We start from the raw sequence: 13,314 nt of genomic DNA, 5'->3' as shown, positions 1-13,314 counted from the left end.
AGCAGTTAGATAATCATATACTTCACAAAGTATTAACTTGATATTTCTAGTACCCACCTGATACCAGGAGTAGTTATTACATTATTATTGACTGGATTCCCTATCCTGTACAACCAATCTGTACTGCTCAACTCTTTCACCCTTTTTCACCAAGTCCCCCAACCCCCACCCCCACTGGCATTCATCAGTCTGTTCTCTGTATCAATGAATCTGCTTCTGTTTTGTTTGCTCATTTACATTGTTCTCTAGATCCCACATATAAGTGAAATCATATGGTTTGTGTCTTTCTCTGACTGACTTATTTCACTTAGCATAATATCCTCCAGGTCCATCCATGCTATTACAAACGGTAAGATTTCATTATTTTACAAAACAATTTGACTGTAGTTATATAGATAACAAGTAGCAGAGATGAGATTTACCTTTCATAATTAAACTGCAGAACCTGCCTTCTCTATAACCATTATTAACTTCTGGTAAGGTCTTTCTGATATAAAGGCTCAAAATAAAAGAAAATTTTAATAATTAGCTCATATAATAATCAAAAGTGTCCAAAAACTAATTTATTTTTAATATGTAAATACTGTTGTTTAGCTCATTTCTAATAATATTTATTTTATTCTGTTGTAAGGCAATGGTCAAATCCTGTCTCTTATGAAAAGATCTCAATAAATTTCAAGTAACCTGAGGCAGTCTACCCTTTTTGGGTTTGTTTCTTCAATCGGTTGCCTGGGAAGGAAAAGAAAGATTTAAAGGATCAGAAAGGTTGAGTAATGTTACCCATGATTACACATCTAGTTAGGGCAAGAGAGATGCCAAATTAGTTTCACGATCTTTACAATGAATATATTGGCCTCAATGACTCCTTCACTTGCTCTTTAAACATATATTTGTTGCAATGTGGCAGGCATTTTCCAAGCACTAGGATAGAGAGAGACTTTCCTGATCTCACAGAACTTACATGAAGGGAGGAAGAAGCATGGAGGCATTTAATAAATAATTACAGAAGCACATGAACTAGAGTCGTCCAGGAAGCAGTGAGTGCTATGAAGACAATGGGTCAGAGGAATGCTGCAGAGGAAGAAACCTATATCTCCTCTGCTCACGATTGGTTGGCCAAAGCTAACCACGTTGGGTGGGGCCCCATCAGGTTGGTCCCCCGTAACCACAATTTTCTGGGAAGTACAGTCTTACTGTGTTCCAAGAGAAAGGGAAGAAATGCAAATATTTTGGGAATATCCTCAATGACTACCATAGAAAGAGACATGTGTATAGAGGACATGTTGACAAGGGTGATTAGGAAAATCTCTCTGAGAAGGTAACATCTGAGATGAGATAAAAATGAAGGGAAAGAATCACCAGTGCAAGTTAAGGTTGAAAACAAGAGTAGGCAGAAAGAGAAGGACCTGAATGAGGGTGTGTGAGTAAAAGGAGATCTGAGAGGAGGCAGGGGCTGGATCTTTCTGGTTTTTATCAATACCTATGGAAAGATAAGTTCAATGATATTCATCCTCTGGAGGTTTTGAAACAGGAGTTATGATGACATAATTTAATCCACATTATTAAAAGTTCTCAATGGCTGTTATATTGAAAAAATGAATGTGATGATGCTTGAGTGGAAGTAGGCAATGGCTTCCACTGGCGTCCAGGTGAAAATAAAAGCTGCACTGTTTGCCTTTGAAAAGGTCATGAAATAGTGGATATATAGGTGAGTAGGTGATGCTCTCAGATACAAAAGCAATGTCGTAAGTGCTTTGGTAGGAGAGCGCATCATGGGAACATGCACAGGGAAAACTAACTACGCATGAGGTTTCAGATGGAACCCCAGGAATTCTATGAGGAGAGAGAGAATTCTGAATCAAGATTAAGAGTCAGACAGAGGGGAACGTGGCATTGAACAAAAGATATTTTGAACAAAGTCAACAGCAAAACATAAAATTTTGTGTAGTGTGTGATGCCAAGAGAGGATAAAGTTAAAATGAAAAAGGAGGCCATGGCTAGACCTTGAATGGCCTTGTATGCTACGCTAAATGGTTTGGATTTAACCCTAAAGGCAATTGGGAGTCCAGAAAGGCCTTCAGCTAGATTCGGATATGCTTAGATATCCATTTACATAGATCACTTTTGAATCTTTTAAACCATAAATAGAAAGGGGAAACATCTCCAAGATTCCTAGATTTATAATGCATTTATATATATATATATTTCATTCACTTGAACATTCAAAATTTATACTAAAGTGAGGTAGACTATTACACACACACTTTTATGTTTCTTCTCTTCCCCTCTTTTCATCCCACCCCTTCACAACAAATTAAATATACCCTAAACTTATTGCTTAATGTCTGTTGGATCTGGGTATGTAGTAGTGTTTAGAAATGTCATCTGCCCCCCAAAAAACAGAAAACCATCGTGGAGTTTTATTTCTCCTTAATCTTGCCAAGTGAAATAAGCTTCCACTAACGGTTGTTGATTTCCCCCTCGATGACAAGCTGCATTTCTCCGAGGAGCCTGTGATGACCATTCCAACTTGAGTTCCAGGCCTGGGTGGTTCCCCAGAGCCCCAGTTGCTTAAGCTTCAGGGCTTGGCACACCATCTATCTTTGTAATACAGCTTGTCCCAATGGAGTGTGAAAATGATGACTATGTTTATATGTGTATGCTCATGCTGCTTTACTGTTGTGTTTTCATGTTGCTGATGCTGGTTATATTTTCAACTAGTGCAATTTTATTGTATTTTTGCCCTGCAGCTATTTGAACCACGCATACAATTCGGGGAATCTAATAAATAAATAAATGCAGAGGCCTGGAGGAAATGTGGCAACCGATGGTGGAATTTATCTCAATATTTAAATGAATTCACGGTGACTAAAGATTTGCAGTTAAAAGACTAGCAACTGTACAGAGACAGGCTTTTTTTTTTCCCCCTCCTAAAGTTAAAAATTGTGAAAATAAAGACTGCAAAAAATATGTTGTTTTTAAAATAGTCAGAATATATTTTGTTTTATAAGAAATGTTAAAGCCCTCCTGAGAAAATAGCTGATAATAGTATGACAAATATAATGAATTATTTAAATTGTAAAACCAATCTGGGGAGAAGAACTTTTTAAATTTGTTTTAATGGAGTTTATATTATAACTTACATTCATTGTAAAATGCTTTGAAAAGTAAAAACCACCAGGTATTGCAACGCTTCCCTGCGTTTCCTATAATCACCATGTGTCAGTCCTTGCTCTGTTCCTAGCTTTGCAATGAGTCACTGCAGATGAGTAATTCCTGCACCCGGGGCAGCTGTTTGTTCCAGATTTCTAGATATTCTCCTGCTGGCCCGAAACGACTGAGATGAGGTTTGGCAGCATATCAATCAATAATTATTTCATTTACCAACAGGGTATGGCCATCACCTTGGCCTGCTTCTGACTACAGGGACCCTTAACATTCTCCAAAGGAAGGTAGGCTATCTCTTGTCTCTAGAAATCCTGAGGAGAATGTTGCTTATTAAACCTACCTTAGCCCTTGAGCTGCCGGCCTGAAGTCTGTGTTGGGGTCAGTGGGGGTCTACTGTCCTGCTCTTTCACATGTAATGTGGGATGGGTTCCCCAGGGGCTGTGCCTACCTAATGGTACAATAATCTCAGCTGCTAATTGACTATGAAGTCAAGTCTAGGGCCTCCTTAAATCAACTTGTTCTCACCAATGTACCTTAACCGTGCACAGGTCATATAGATTTTAGATGCCATATCTCTTGGTTATTATTCTCACTGTCCCTCCCTTCCTCCTACCTCAACACACTTCCAATGGCATGTGTGTGTGTGTGTGTGTGTGTGTGTGTGTGTGTGTGTTTTATCACCTATTCCAAGAAATTATTTTTAATCCCCATATGTTGCCCTTACTGATAATTATCCTGAGAAGATGTTGTATGAAACTATCAAAACCATTTATTAGTACATGGGTCTTAATGGCAAATTTAATAATAAAACAGAGAAAATATTTGAAATCTTTAATGTTTACTATCTGGGTCAGTTGGAAAAGTTGAATAGAAGGAAATGGAAAATAATATATGGATACCTAAGCACAAATTCAATTATATTAACATGAAAATGTTTTTAGTGTTAAAAACACATAGACATGTAGACACTCAAAAAGTATATTGAATACCTCCGAGGCTAGGAATATATCCCAAGAAACCAGAAACACCAATCAGAAAGGATATATGCATCCCTACGTTCATAGCAGCACAATTCACCATAGCTAAAATTTGGAAACAACCTAAGTGCCTATCAACGGATGAATGGATTAGAAAACTGTGGTGCATCTACACAATGGAATACTATGCTGCTGTAAAAAAGAAGGAATTCTTACCATTTGCAATAGCATGGATGGAACTGGAGAGCATTATGCTAAGTGAAATAAGCCAGTCAATGAAAGAAAAATACCATATGATCTCACTCATTTATGGGTAATAAAGACCATTATAAACTGATGAACAAAAATAGATTCAGAGGCAGAGTAGCATTAAACAGATTTTCAAACTACAGCAGGAAGGCTGGGGAGGTTTGGGGGGGGGTGGGGGGCAGGTAAGAGATCAACCAAAGGACTTGTATGCATGCATAGAAGCATAACCAATGGACACAAGACTCTGGTGTGGGGGGTAAGGAAGGCTGGGGGAAGGTCAAGGGGGAAAAAAAAGGAGACAAATGAACTACTCTTTGTAATATTTTAAGCAATAAAAAAGTATATTGAAAAAAATTCAATTTACATACTAAGTATCCACCAGTAAGTTAAAGTATTAAAGTGAAAACTATGAAACAAAACATTGTTTTCAGTTCATTAAACTTTAAGTTTTGATATCTGGAACTCTACCATGAGCATTTCATTTAGAATTGAATATATCATGGGAGTAATGGAATTCTACAATATCTAAATCAAAGTGACCAGAATGTGTTAATCTGTCAAATTGGCTAAAATTGAGAGTTTTTTTTCTATTTACTGTTCAAATTAAGCAATCTCCTTAACAGATATGGTTGATGTCAAATATTAAGTAAAACAGATTGTGATGTGGATATATTGCATTTGGAATTTTATTTTTTGGCATAGCACTATGCCTAGATCACAGTGGGCATTAAATATTTACTGGAAAAAGAATTTAAAGATGCCATGATTTAATTTGATATTTTAATGAAGGACATCTATAATAATAAAAGCATAATATGCTAATTAGACTGGACAAAGCCGCAGCAGCAGGGGCCAAGGCCGAGGCAGAGGCAGCAGAGGTGGCAGAGGCCCCCGGGCCACAGCGGCAGTGGGGGTCGAGCCCCTTGCACAAATTTTGTGCATCGGGCCTCTAGTTATTATATAGAAATAATATGTATAAGGATATACATATGGACTATATATACTTGAACGAGGGCCAAAGAATATAATTTAAACGTTAATGGTTTATTTCTTCATTCACTGGCCTTATCTTTTCCCCATTATTTTTTTAACTTTGTATCATAATAAATGTGACGGTCTCTGGAACTAGGGCATCTAGAATTACTCAGGATTATAGCTCCTTTAGAATGTGTCTCTATGTACTTATTTTTTTAAAATAAGGGATAAACCAGCAAGCTATGACCTGCATACTAATTCTTGTCCACTACCATTTTCTATAAATAAAATTTTATTGGAACACAGTCATGATTTGAGGATATATAGTATATGGATTTATTTGTGTGTGCCAAAACAGTGGACTTGGTAGATGCAACAGGCAAAGACTAAAATATTTACTACCTGAGCCATTACAGAAAAGATTTGGTGACCCCTGTGTAAAATGTCCTAAATTCTGTTTATGATTCACAAAACAGCTGATTCAAGTGCATGCATATCAGCAATAACAGTATGCTCTGCTGAAAGATTCTGATATGAGTGAATATCCCATGCCAGGAAGGTTGCGGTGGTTTAAGTGGATTATTTTGCGCAGCAGAGTTATTTGGGGAAAGGTTTAGGATGCAGATAATAACAATCAATTAATGGTGCACAAATGCCAACATAACACTGAAATGGTTTCCCTAGCAAAAAGTGAATGAAGGTGATTAGCACATTGCAGAACTATAATACCTCAGTGAAAATTCAGTTGATACTTCACACAAATAAGGAAACAAAGGCTGACTTTTCAAATAGGCTATGAAAGAATCTAACTACTAACCAGGTTTTATCCCATTGGTTATATCTTTACCCTTTCAAAAGCATGGGCACTCCTATTGATAAGTGAATTATTTTGTAGATTATCCATGTGCTTTGCCACTTTCCTGTTTGTTCATTTGCTTATTTTCTGCTAAATGTCTTATGTCCTATCATTTCACTGATCATTAACTGCAAATGGAGAATGAGGAAGCAGAATTTAAAGACTATGAAAATTAATTTATTCTTGCCATTATTTTCAGCTTTATTAAAACCACAGAAAACAGGCTGAGAGTCTTCATTAAAAGTAGGTGTTCTTGTTACCTTTTGACTTTATTTTTTTTAAATATATTTTATTGATTTTTTACAGAGAGGAAGGGAGAGGGATAGAGAGTTAGAAACATCAGTGAGAGAGAAACATTGATCAGCTGCCTCCTGCACACTCCCTACTGGGTAAGTGCCCGCAACCAAGGTACATGCCCTTGACCGGAATCGAACATGGGACCTTTGAGTCCGCAGGCCGACCCTCTATCCACTGAGCCAAACTGGTTAGGGCTGTTACCCACTGACTTTAATTATCAAGTACAGTGGGGCCTTGACTTACGAGTTTAATTTGTTCCGAGACCGAGCTCGTTAAGGAGCTCCTTCACTCAAATTACTCTGTCAACTCAATGCAAAAAACCGGCTGAGAGACAGCTGGTATCTCAAAAAAACTCCTTAGTCGGGACACTCGTAAGTCAAGGCCACACTGTATATTTTTTATAAAACAAGAGATGTTACTCAATTTAGGGTCAACATGCATAAGTGTCTTCATAGAAAAGCGAAATTTATCTATAAATAAGTGTAGAACTATTACTAATATTCTGTGTAGTAAAGATGAGAATAATTTGTGTCTCTCTTCCTGTTTTAATAAGCCATTTTCTAATATTTCATTTTTAAATATCTGTAATTCTATTTATATGATTACTTTTAATTTTCCTGATAACGACACTGCTAGGAACGTAAATTCTCCAAAAAACCCCACAAAAAAACACCTTTGTTTTCTTTGCTCTTTCTTTTAAATTAAATCTTTATTGTTCAGATTATTACAGTTCCTCTCCCCCCTCCATAGCTCTCCTCCACCCAGTTCCCACCCCACCCTCTGCCCTTACCCCCTCCCCTCACTGTCCTCATCCATAGGTATACGATTTTTGTCCAGTCTCTTCCTGCATCCCCCACACTCCTCCCCCCTCCCCGCAAGAATAGTCAGTCCACTCCCTTTCTATGCCCCTGATTCTATTATATTCACTAGTTTATTTTGTTCATCAGATTATTTATTCACTTGATTTTTAGATTCACTTGTTGATAGATGTGTATTTGTTGTTCATAATTTGTATCTTTACCTTTTTCTTCTTCTTCCTCTTCTTAAAGGATACCTTTCAGCATTTTATATAATACTGGTTTGGTGGTGATGAACTCCTTTAGCTTTTCCTTATCTGTGAAGCTCTTTATCTGACCTTCAATTCTGAATGATAGCTTTGCTGGGTAAAGTAATCTTGGTTGTAGGTTCTTGTTATTCATCACTTTGAATATTTCTTGCCACTTCCTTTTGGCCTGCCAAGTTTCTATTGAGAAATCAGCTGACAGTCGTATGGGTACTCCTTTGTAGGTAACTGACTATTTTTCTCTTGCTGCTTTTAAGATTCTCTCTTTGTCTTTTGCTCTTGGCATTTTAATTATGATGTGTCTTGGTGTGGTTCTCTTTGGATTCCTTTTGTTTGGGGTTCTCTGAACTTCCTGGACTTGTAAGTCTATTTCTTTCACCAGGTAGGAGAAGTTTTCTGTCATTATTTCTTCAAATAGGTTTTCAGTATCTTGCTCTCTCTCTTCTTCTGGCACCACTATAATTCATATGTTGGTATGCTTGAAGTTGTCCCAGAGGCTCCTTACACTATCTTCATATTTTTGGATTCTTTTTTCTTTTTGCTTTTCTGATTGGGTGTTTTTTGCTTCTTCATATTTCAAATCTTTGACTTGATTCTTGCTATGCTCTAGTCTGATGTTGGAACTATGTATAATATTCTTTATTTCAGTCAGTGTATGCTTAATTTCTAGTTGGTCCTTTTTCATAACCTCGAGGGTCTCACTAGATTTCTTGATGGTCTCACTAAGTTTATTGGTGGTCTCACCAGACTTATTGAAGGTCTTACTAAATTTATCAGCAGTTTCTAGAAAATTCTTGAAAGACCTTATAAGTGTGGTTTTGAACTCTATATCCAGTAGTTTGCTTTCCTCCATTTCTGTCATTTGTGACCTGTTTCTTTGTCTCCACATTTTTTATGCTTCCCTGTGTTGATAGAGTGGCTTTTTGTGCCAGCTGTCCTATAGGGCCCAGTGGCTCAGCCTCCCCAATTACCTGAGGTGGACACTCTTGGTGCACCCCTTTGTGGGCTTTGTGCATAGTCTTGTTGTAGGTAAGCCTTGATTGTTGTAGGTATCACTGGGAGGAATTGACCTCCAGGCCAATTGGCTGTGAGAATCAGCTGTGTCTGCAGTGGGAGAACTTCTGTGCTGGAGACACCTTTCTGGGGCAAGACTTGCTTCAGTGGGGCTTTGGTGCTCACTGAGTCTGCCCCCTGAGTGTGTCCCTTATGGATCTGAGGATTTATAATCTGGATGGTCCCACTCTGACTACTGGGTACACTGGCTCTTGGATCTCTAAGGAGGTGCTAATTTAGCCTCTGCCTGAGGCTACCCAGCAGGAGCCCAGCTGTGAAGCATTGCAAGCTGCTGTGGGGCCTTGGGCCTTCTTTTGGATGTTCTGGCTTTCTCTGACCCAGCTGCAGTTTGTTAGATAATTTTAGATTGCAAAGGGCCAGGCCTTTCATATGCAAAAGCCTCTGCTCATAGCTTGGGTAGGGCAGGGTCTCAGGGGATCAATAGGGCAGAGCAAGAAGCTATGGCTGCTCCTCAGTCCTGCCCTAAGAGGCCCCTCTTCTCAGTGTCCTTGCAATTGCTGAAAGCACCTCTTAGAGAAAGCCGCCCTCAAGTTCGGACCGAGGCCAGACTGTCTAGTTTCTCCTCTATGAGTCTGGGTCCCCAGAGACTCGCCTGGAACCGGAGTTCAGAGCAGTTGGGAGCTTGAGACTCCCTCCCGACTGAAAAAGACAACCATGTCCTCAACTGCCAGCCCTTTCCGCACGCCTCTGTACCTCTGCACTTTACTTCCGCACCTCCTCTGAATCTCAGGGTGCTTTTCTCTTTCCTTGTAGTTGTAGAATTTCCACTCAGCCAGCCTTCCTGTGGTTCTGGATGATGTCCATTTTGTCCTTTACTTGTATTTTTGAAGTGGTTGTGTGAGGCAGCAATTTCCAGTGTTTACCTATGCCGCCATCTTGGTTTTTCCTCTGCTTTCTTTGCTCTTGATATAAAAGTTGTTTGCAGTATTAAGGTTAAAATTTCCTTTAAGGAGCTATTTTGTTTGTTAGAACAAAAGGAGGCTTCTTATGGATAAATTCCACTAATAATTAACATTGTTTTGCTATCTTGGTATTAAGATTCCTTAAGGGAAATAAACCAATCAGTGAGAGAATAAACTTAAGCCAGGTAATTTCTATCTTATTGAAAACAGATATTATACTTCTCTAAAACTAGATAGAGTCTACATTTATTATAAAATGTATTCTATCCAGGGAACAATCCATGTTTTTAATAAAAAATTAGGACAGATGATTATCTGATTTTGCTGAGTCCATAACATAATTTCACCAAACTCAAAGCCAATAGTTTATAAATAAGGGGTCAGTTTGTTTTGATTGTGTGTTTTAGCAAATATGAATAGAAAATATCTCAGGATATTTTCATGAAAGAGAAACAAAACAGATGGCTGAGTTTGTGTCCAGTATTTATTGCTATGTGGTTAGGATTATACTGTGCTGCTAAAAATATGATTGTTCAGCTAAGCTGAGATCTGAAGTAGACTGGAAGTCAAAATATGCTAGGTTTAAATTTCCATTCTCTCCATGCTTAAATGTGTAACCTGAGTCTTCAGCTACAAATCAGATTTTGATACCTGTACTTGTCTGACTGGATTCAACCTCCCTAGGTAGGCTATTATCTGTATTTGTTTGGCAATACTTCAGACCTTACTGGATTTTCCTCAAAGAACTTGCCATAATCATTTGTTCCAAAATCCCTTCTGAAGGTGATTTATGGATCAAAGATCTCAGCCTCAACATCTCTAACACAAAACATTATCAGCACCTTCCAGGATGCAACACATTGTTTTGTTGCATAAGGATAATTTCATCTACCCGAGATCTTTTACTCATCTGCACTATAAAACAACTGAACTAAACAACCTTTCAATTATTTTCCAGTTTCCTAAAATTTCTGAGTCTATAAGGTAAAATTTGTAAAGCAGACAAGTATATTATTTGGGTACCAGGAAATTTTCTCTATGGGAATGTCCACAGCTATTCCAACAAGGAAGTTCCAGAATCCAATATGTCAAGGAGAATTGTGTGTGTGGGCGGGGGGGGGGGGGGGGGGGGAAGAAAATAGAAAGAAAAGAGACAGACAGACTTACTGTGATTATTGAATGTAATGGCCCAGGTCCCTTCTAGTGACCTTTAGGAAATTTCATTAATGCCTTGCAATAAGTAGAAAAATCTTTCTTTTCTCATTTTAAGGGAAAATTGAGTGTGCATTTGAGAACAAGGGTGTAATTATTTGGAAATCATGTAAATGTTAGTTCATAGAAAATTAGAAAAAAAGAGAGAATAAACTCAATAGCTGCTAAAGCAGATATCTGGATACAGGAATAAGGAGCAGACACCCTGCCCTAGTAGGTGGGGCTTTGTGGTTTGTTGAGCCTCATCCATTGCACCAACAGGTCATCAGTTTGATTTCTGGTCAGAGCGCAGACCCAGGTTTCAGGCTTGATCCTCAGTAGGGGGCATACCGATCTCTCTCTCTCTCTCTCTCTCTCTCTCTCTCTCTCTTCCTCTCTCTCTCTCTCTCTCTCTCTCTCTCTCTCTCTCTCTCTCTCTCTCAAATCAATTAAAAACATTTGAGAAATAAAAAGAGCTGACAACCTTTGTTTGAAGCTCCAACTACGTAATCATAGGCAAATATTTTAACTTAAATCTTATTGTGAGGATTAAATGGAATAACAAATGTAAAGTGCTTGTCAACTAATGAGTCATCAACTAATGAGAATATACTGTTCCAGATAAGACTTAAACAAAGAAAATAATAAAAGATTAGAAAGACATCCTATTTTATTTTATTAAATCTTGGCTTGAAATTGCAAATATTTATTAGATGAATGAAATAAGTTACATTGTATTAAGAAAATGCACATGACCAAATCAGTGTACCTAGGCCTTGTTCATCTTCATGAAAACAAACTCCAGGATTTGGAGGTGAAGTGAGGAAACAGATAAAAGTTACAAGATAAATAAGACAAAACAAATAAAGGGTGAATTCTGTAAGTAAAAAAATATTTTTTCAAGATAGACTCTTTCTCTCAATAATTACTTACTGAGCATTCACTGTGCGGTAAGTATTGTACTTGACTATGAAACTACAAAGAAAGTTATTCTCGTTTCCTTATTAAATTTGGGAACAAGGAAATAGTAAGGTGAAAAAAATCAATGAATAAATGATGAATGGATGAGGACAGAGCTCAAAAGGAAAGCAGAGATTTCCAAAGCAGAAGCAAAGTTAAACATCAACAGCAGAAAAATGGGAGCATGTATGAGAGTGAATATTAATAATGTTATACATTTAACTGCATAATGGATTTGGGAACTTGTTAAAATTATTATTAATAGATAAAAAGTGAAGGCCAAGCCCTGACCAGTTTGGCTCAGCGGATAGAGCATCAGCTTGCAGACTCAAGGGTCTCAGGTTTGATTCCAGTCAAGGGTATGTACCTTGGTTGCGGGCACATCCCCAGTAGGAGGTGTGCAGGAGGCAGCTGATCGATGTTTCTCTCTCATCGATGTTTCTAACTCTCTATCCCTCTCCCTTCCTCTCTGTAAAAAAAACCAATAAAATATATTTAAAAAAAAAGTGAAGGCCAATACATTCTTAGTTTTAAATTTGCATATTATTTGTATTCAAAATATGAATAAGAGATCACATGTGTTCCAGCATCACCCAGTTCAGGCATCTAGTGCAGTAAGGCAGTAAATATCCCCTTTTCAGACAGCCAAACAAAAGGCTTAAAGACAATGACCATAAATCTTTACTTTCTTCAAAGCAAAGGAAAATCTAATTCTTTGAGGGATATTTATGTTCTGTTTAGAATAAATTACAAAATTGAGGCAAAATATATTCTAGAGGATATCTGTCCCCTTCTCCATCAGCTCCATGTTGAAACTATTTGATATAATTTTTACAATAATTTCAGAATGAAATTGCCCAGGGGGAATAGCTGTCTAATGATACTGAACAATTTTCATGTGTTTGCTTCAGAAATGCTTATTTTTTGGATGAAATATGATTGAGACTGTTTCCAAGGAGTATAAGAATGAAAGTTTACATAATTCACATGAATTAAACTGTCAACAATGAGAAAAGATTAATTCTATGGAACTGTATTTTGTAGATGTGACATATGTCCAGAGTTGTTTTTTTTTGTTGTTTTTTTTTTTTAACATTTCAGCCAGAGAGTTAAAGACTTGTAACAAAAGACTGGATTCTCATTTTAACTTTATTCCTGATATCCCTACAAGTGAATTAATTTTTTTATAAAACCTTTCAATGCTTAAGTAAATAGCCAGTACTGAGTCTGTAGAGGAAAATTCCTCATACCAAATTTTTGAGGTTCAGCCTCACCTATTTTTCCACTTGGAAAAAAAAATGATTTACCCAGTAGATTTATAAATGGGTCATTGTAGAAATATATTTTACTGATCAAAGGATTCAGAATAAAAAATGAAACCAGAGTTAAATGAATGAGAAACAGGCATTTAAATAAAGGAAGGAATCAATTTGCTCTATATTGTCTTTCTATTCCACTGTTGCTTGTAGTGGTTGTGCGCACATGCAAAAGTAATTATGAAAATACAGCACTTTCTAGAGATATTGTGTTGTTGTTGGGTTTTTGCCTCTCACTTCCAAAAGGAAGTTTGGAAGTGAGAGGAAAGAACAGCACAACCTTAAG

The 13,314-nt window shown here is 37.4% G+C and overlaps 1 protein-coding gene across 1 annotated transcript in view; it reads right to left on the bottom strand.

The window, feature by feature from the left end:
- The window catches only part of LRP1B (LDL receptor related protein 1B), a 1,379,523-nt gene that overhangs the window by 649,275 nt on the left and 716,934 nt on the right, over window positions 1-13,314 (bottom strand). The window lies entirely within an intron of this gene.

Source organism: Myotis myotis, unplaced genomic scaffold (genome assembly GCF_014108235.1).
Source record: "Myotis myotis isolate mMyoMyo1 unplaced genomic scaffold, mMyoMyo1.p scaffold_m19_p_8, whole genome shotgun sequence".
NCBI lineage: Eukaryota > Metazoa > Chordata > Mammalia > Chiroptera > Vespertilionidae > Myotis > Myotis myotis.
This window is presented reverse-complemented; position numbering and strand designations above follow the sequence as displayed.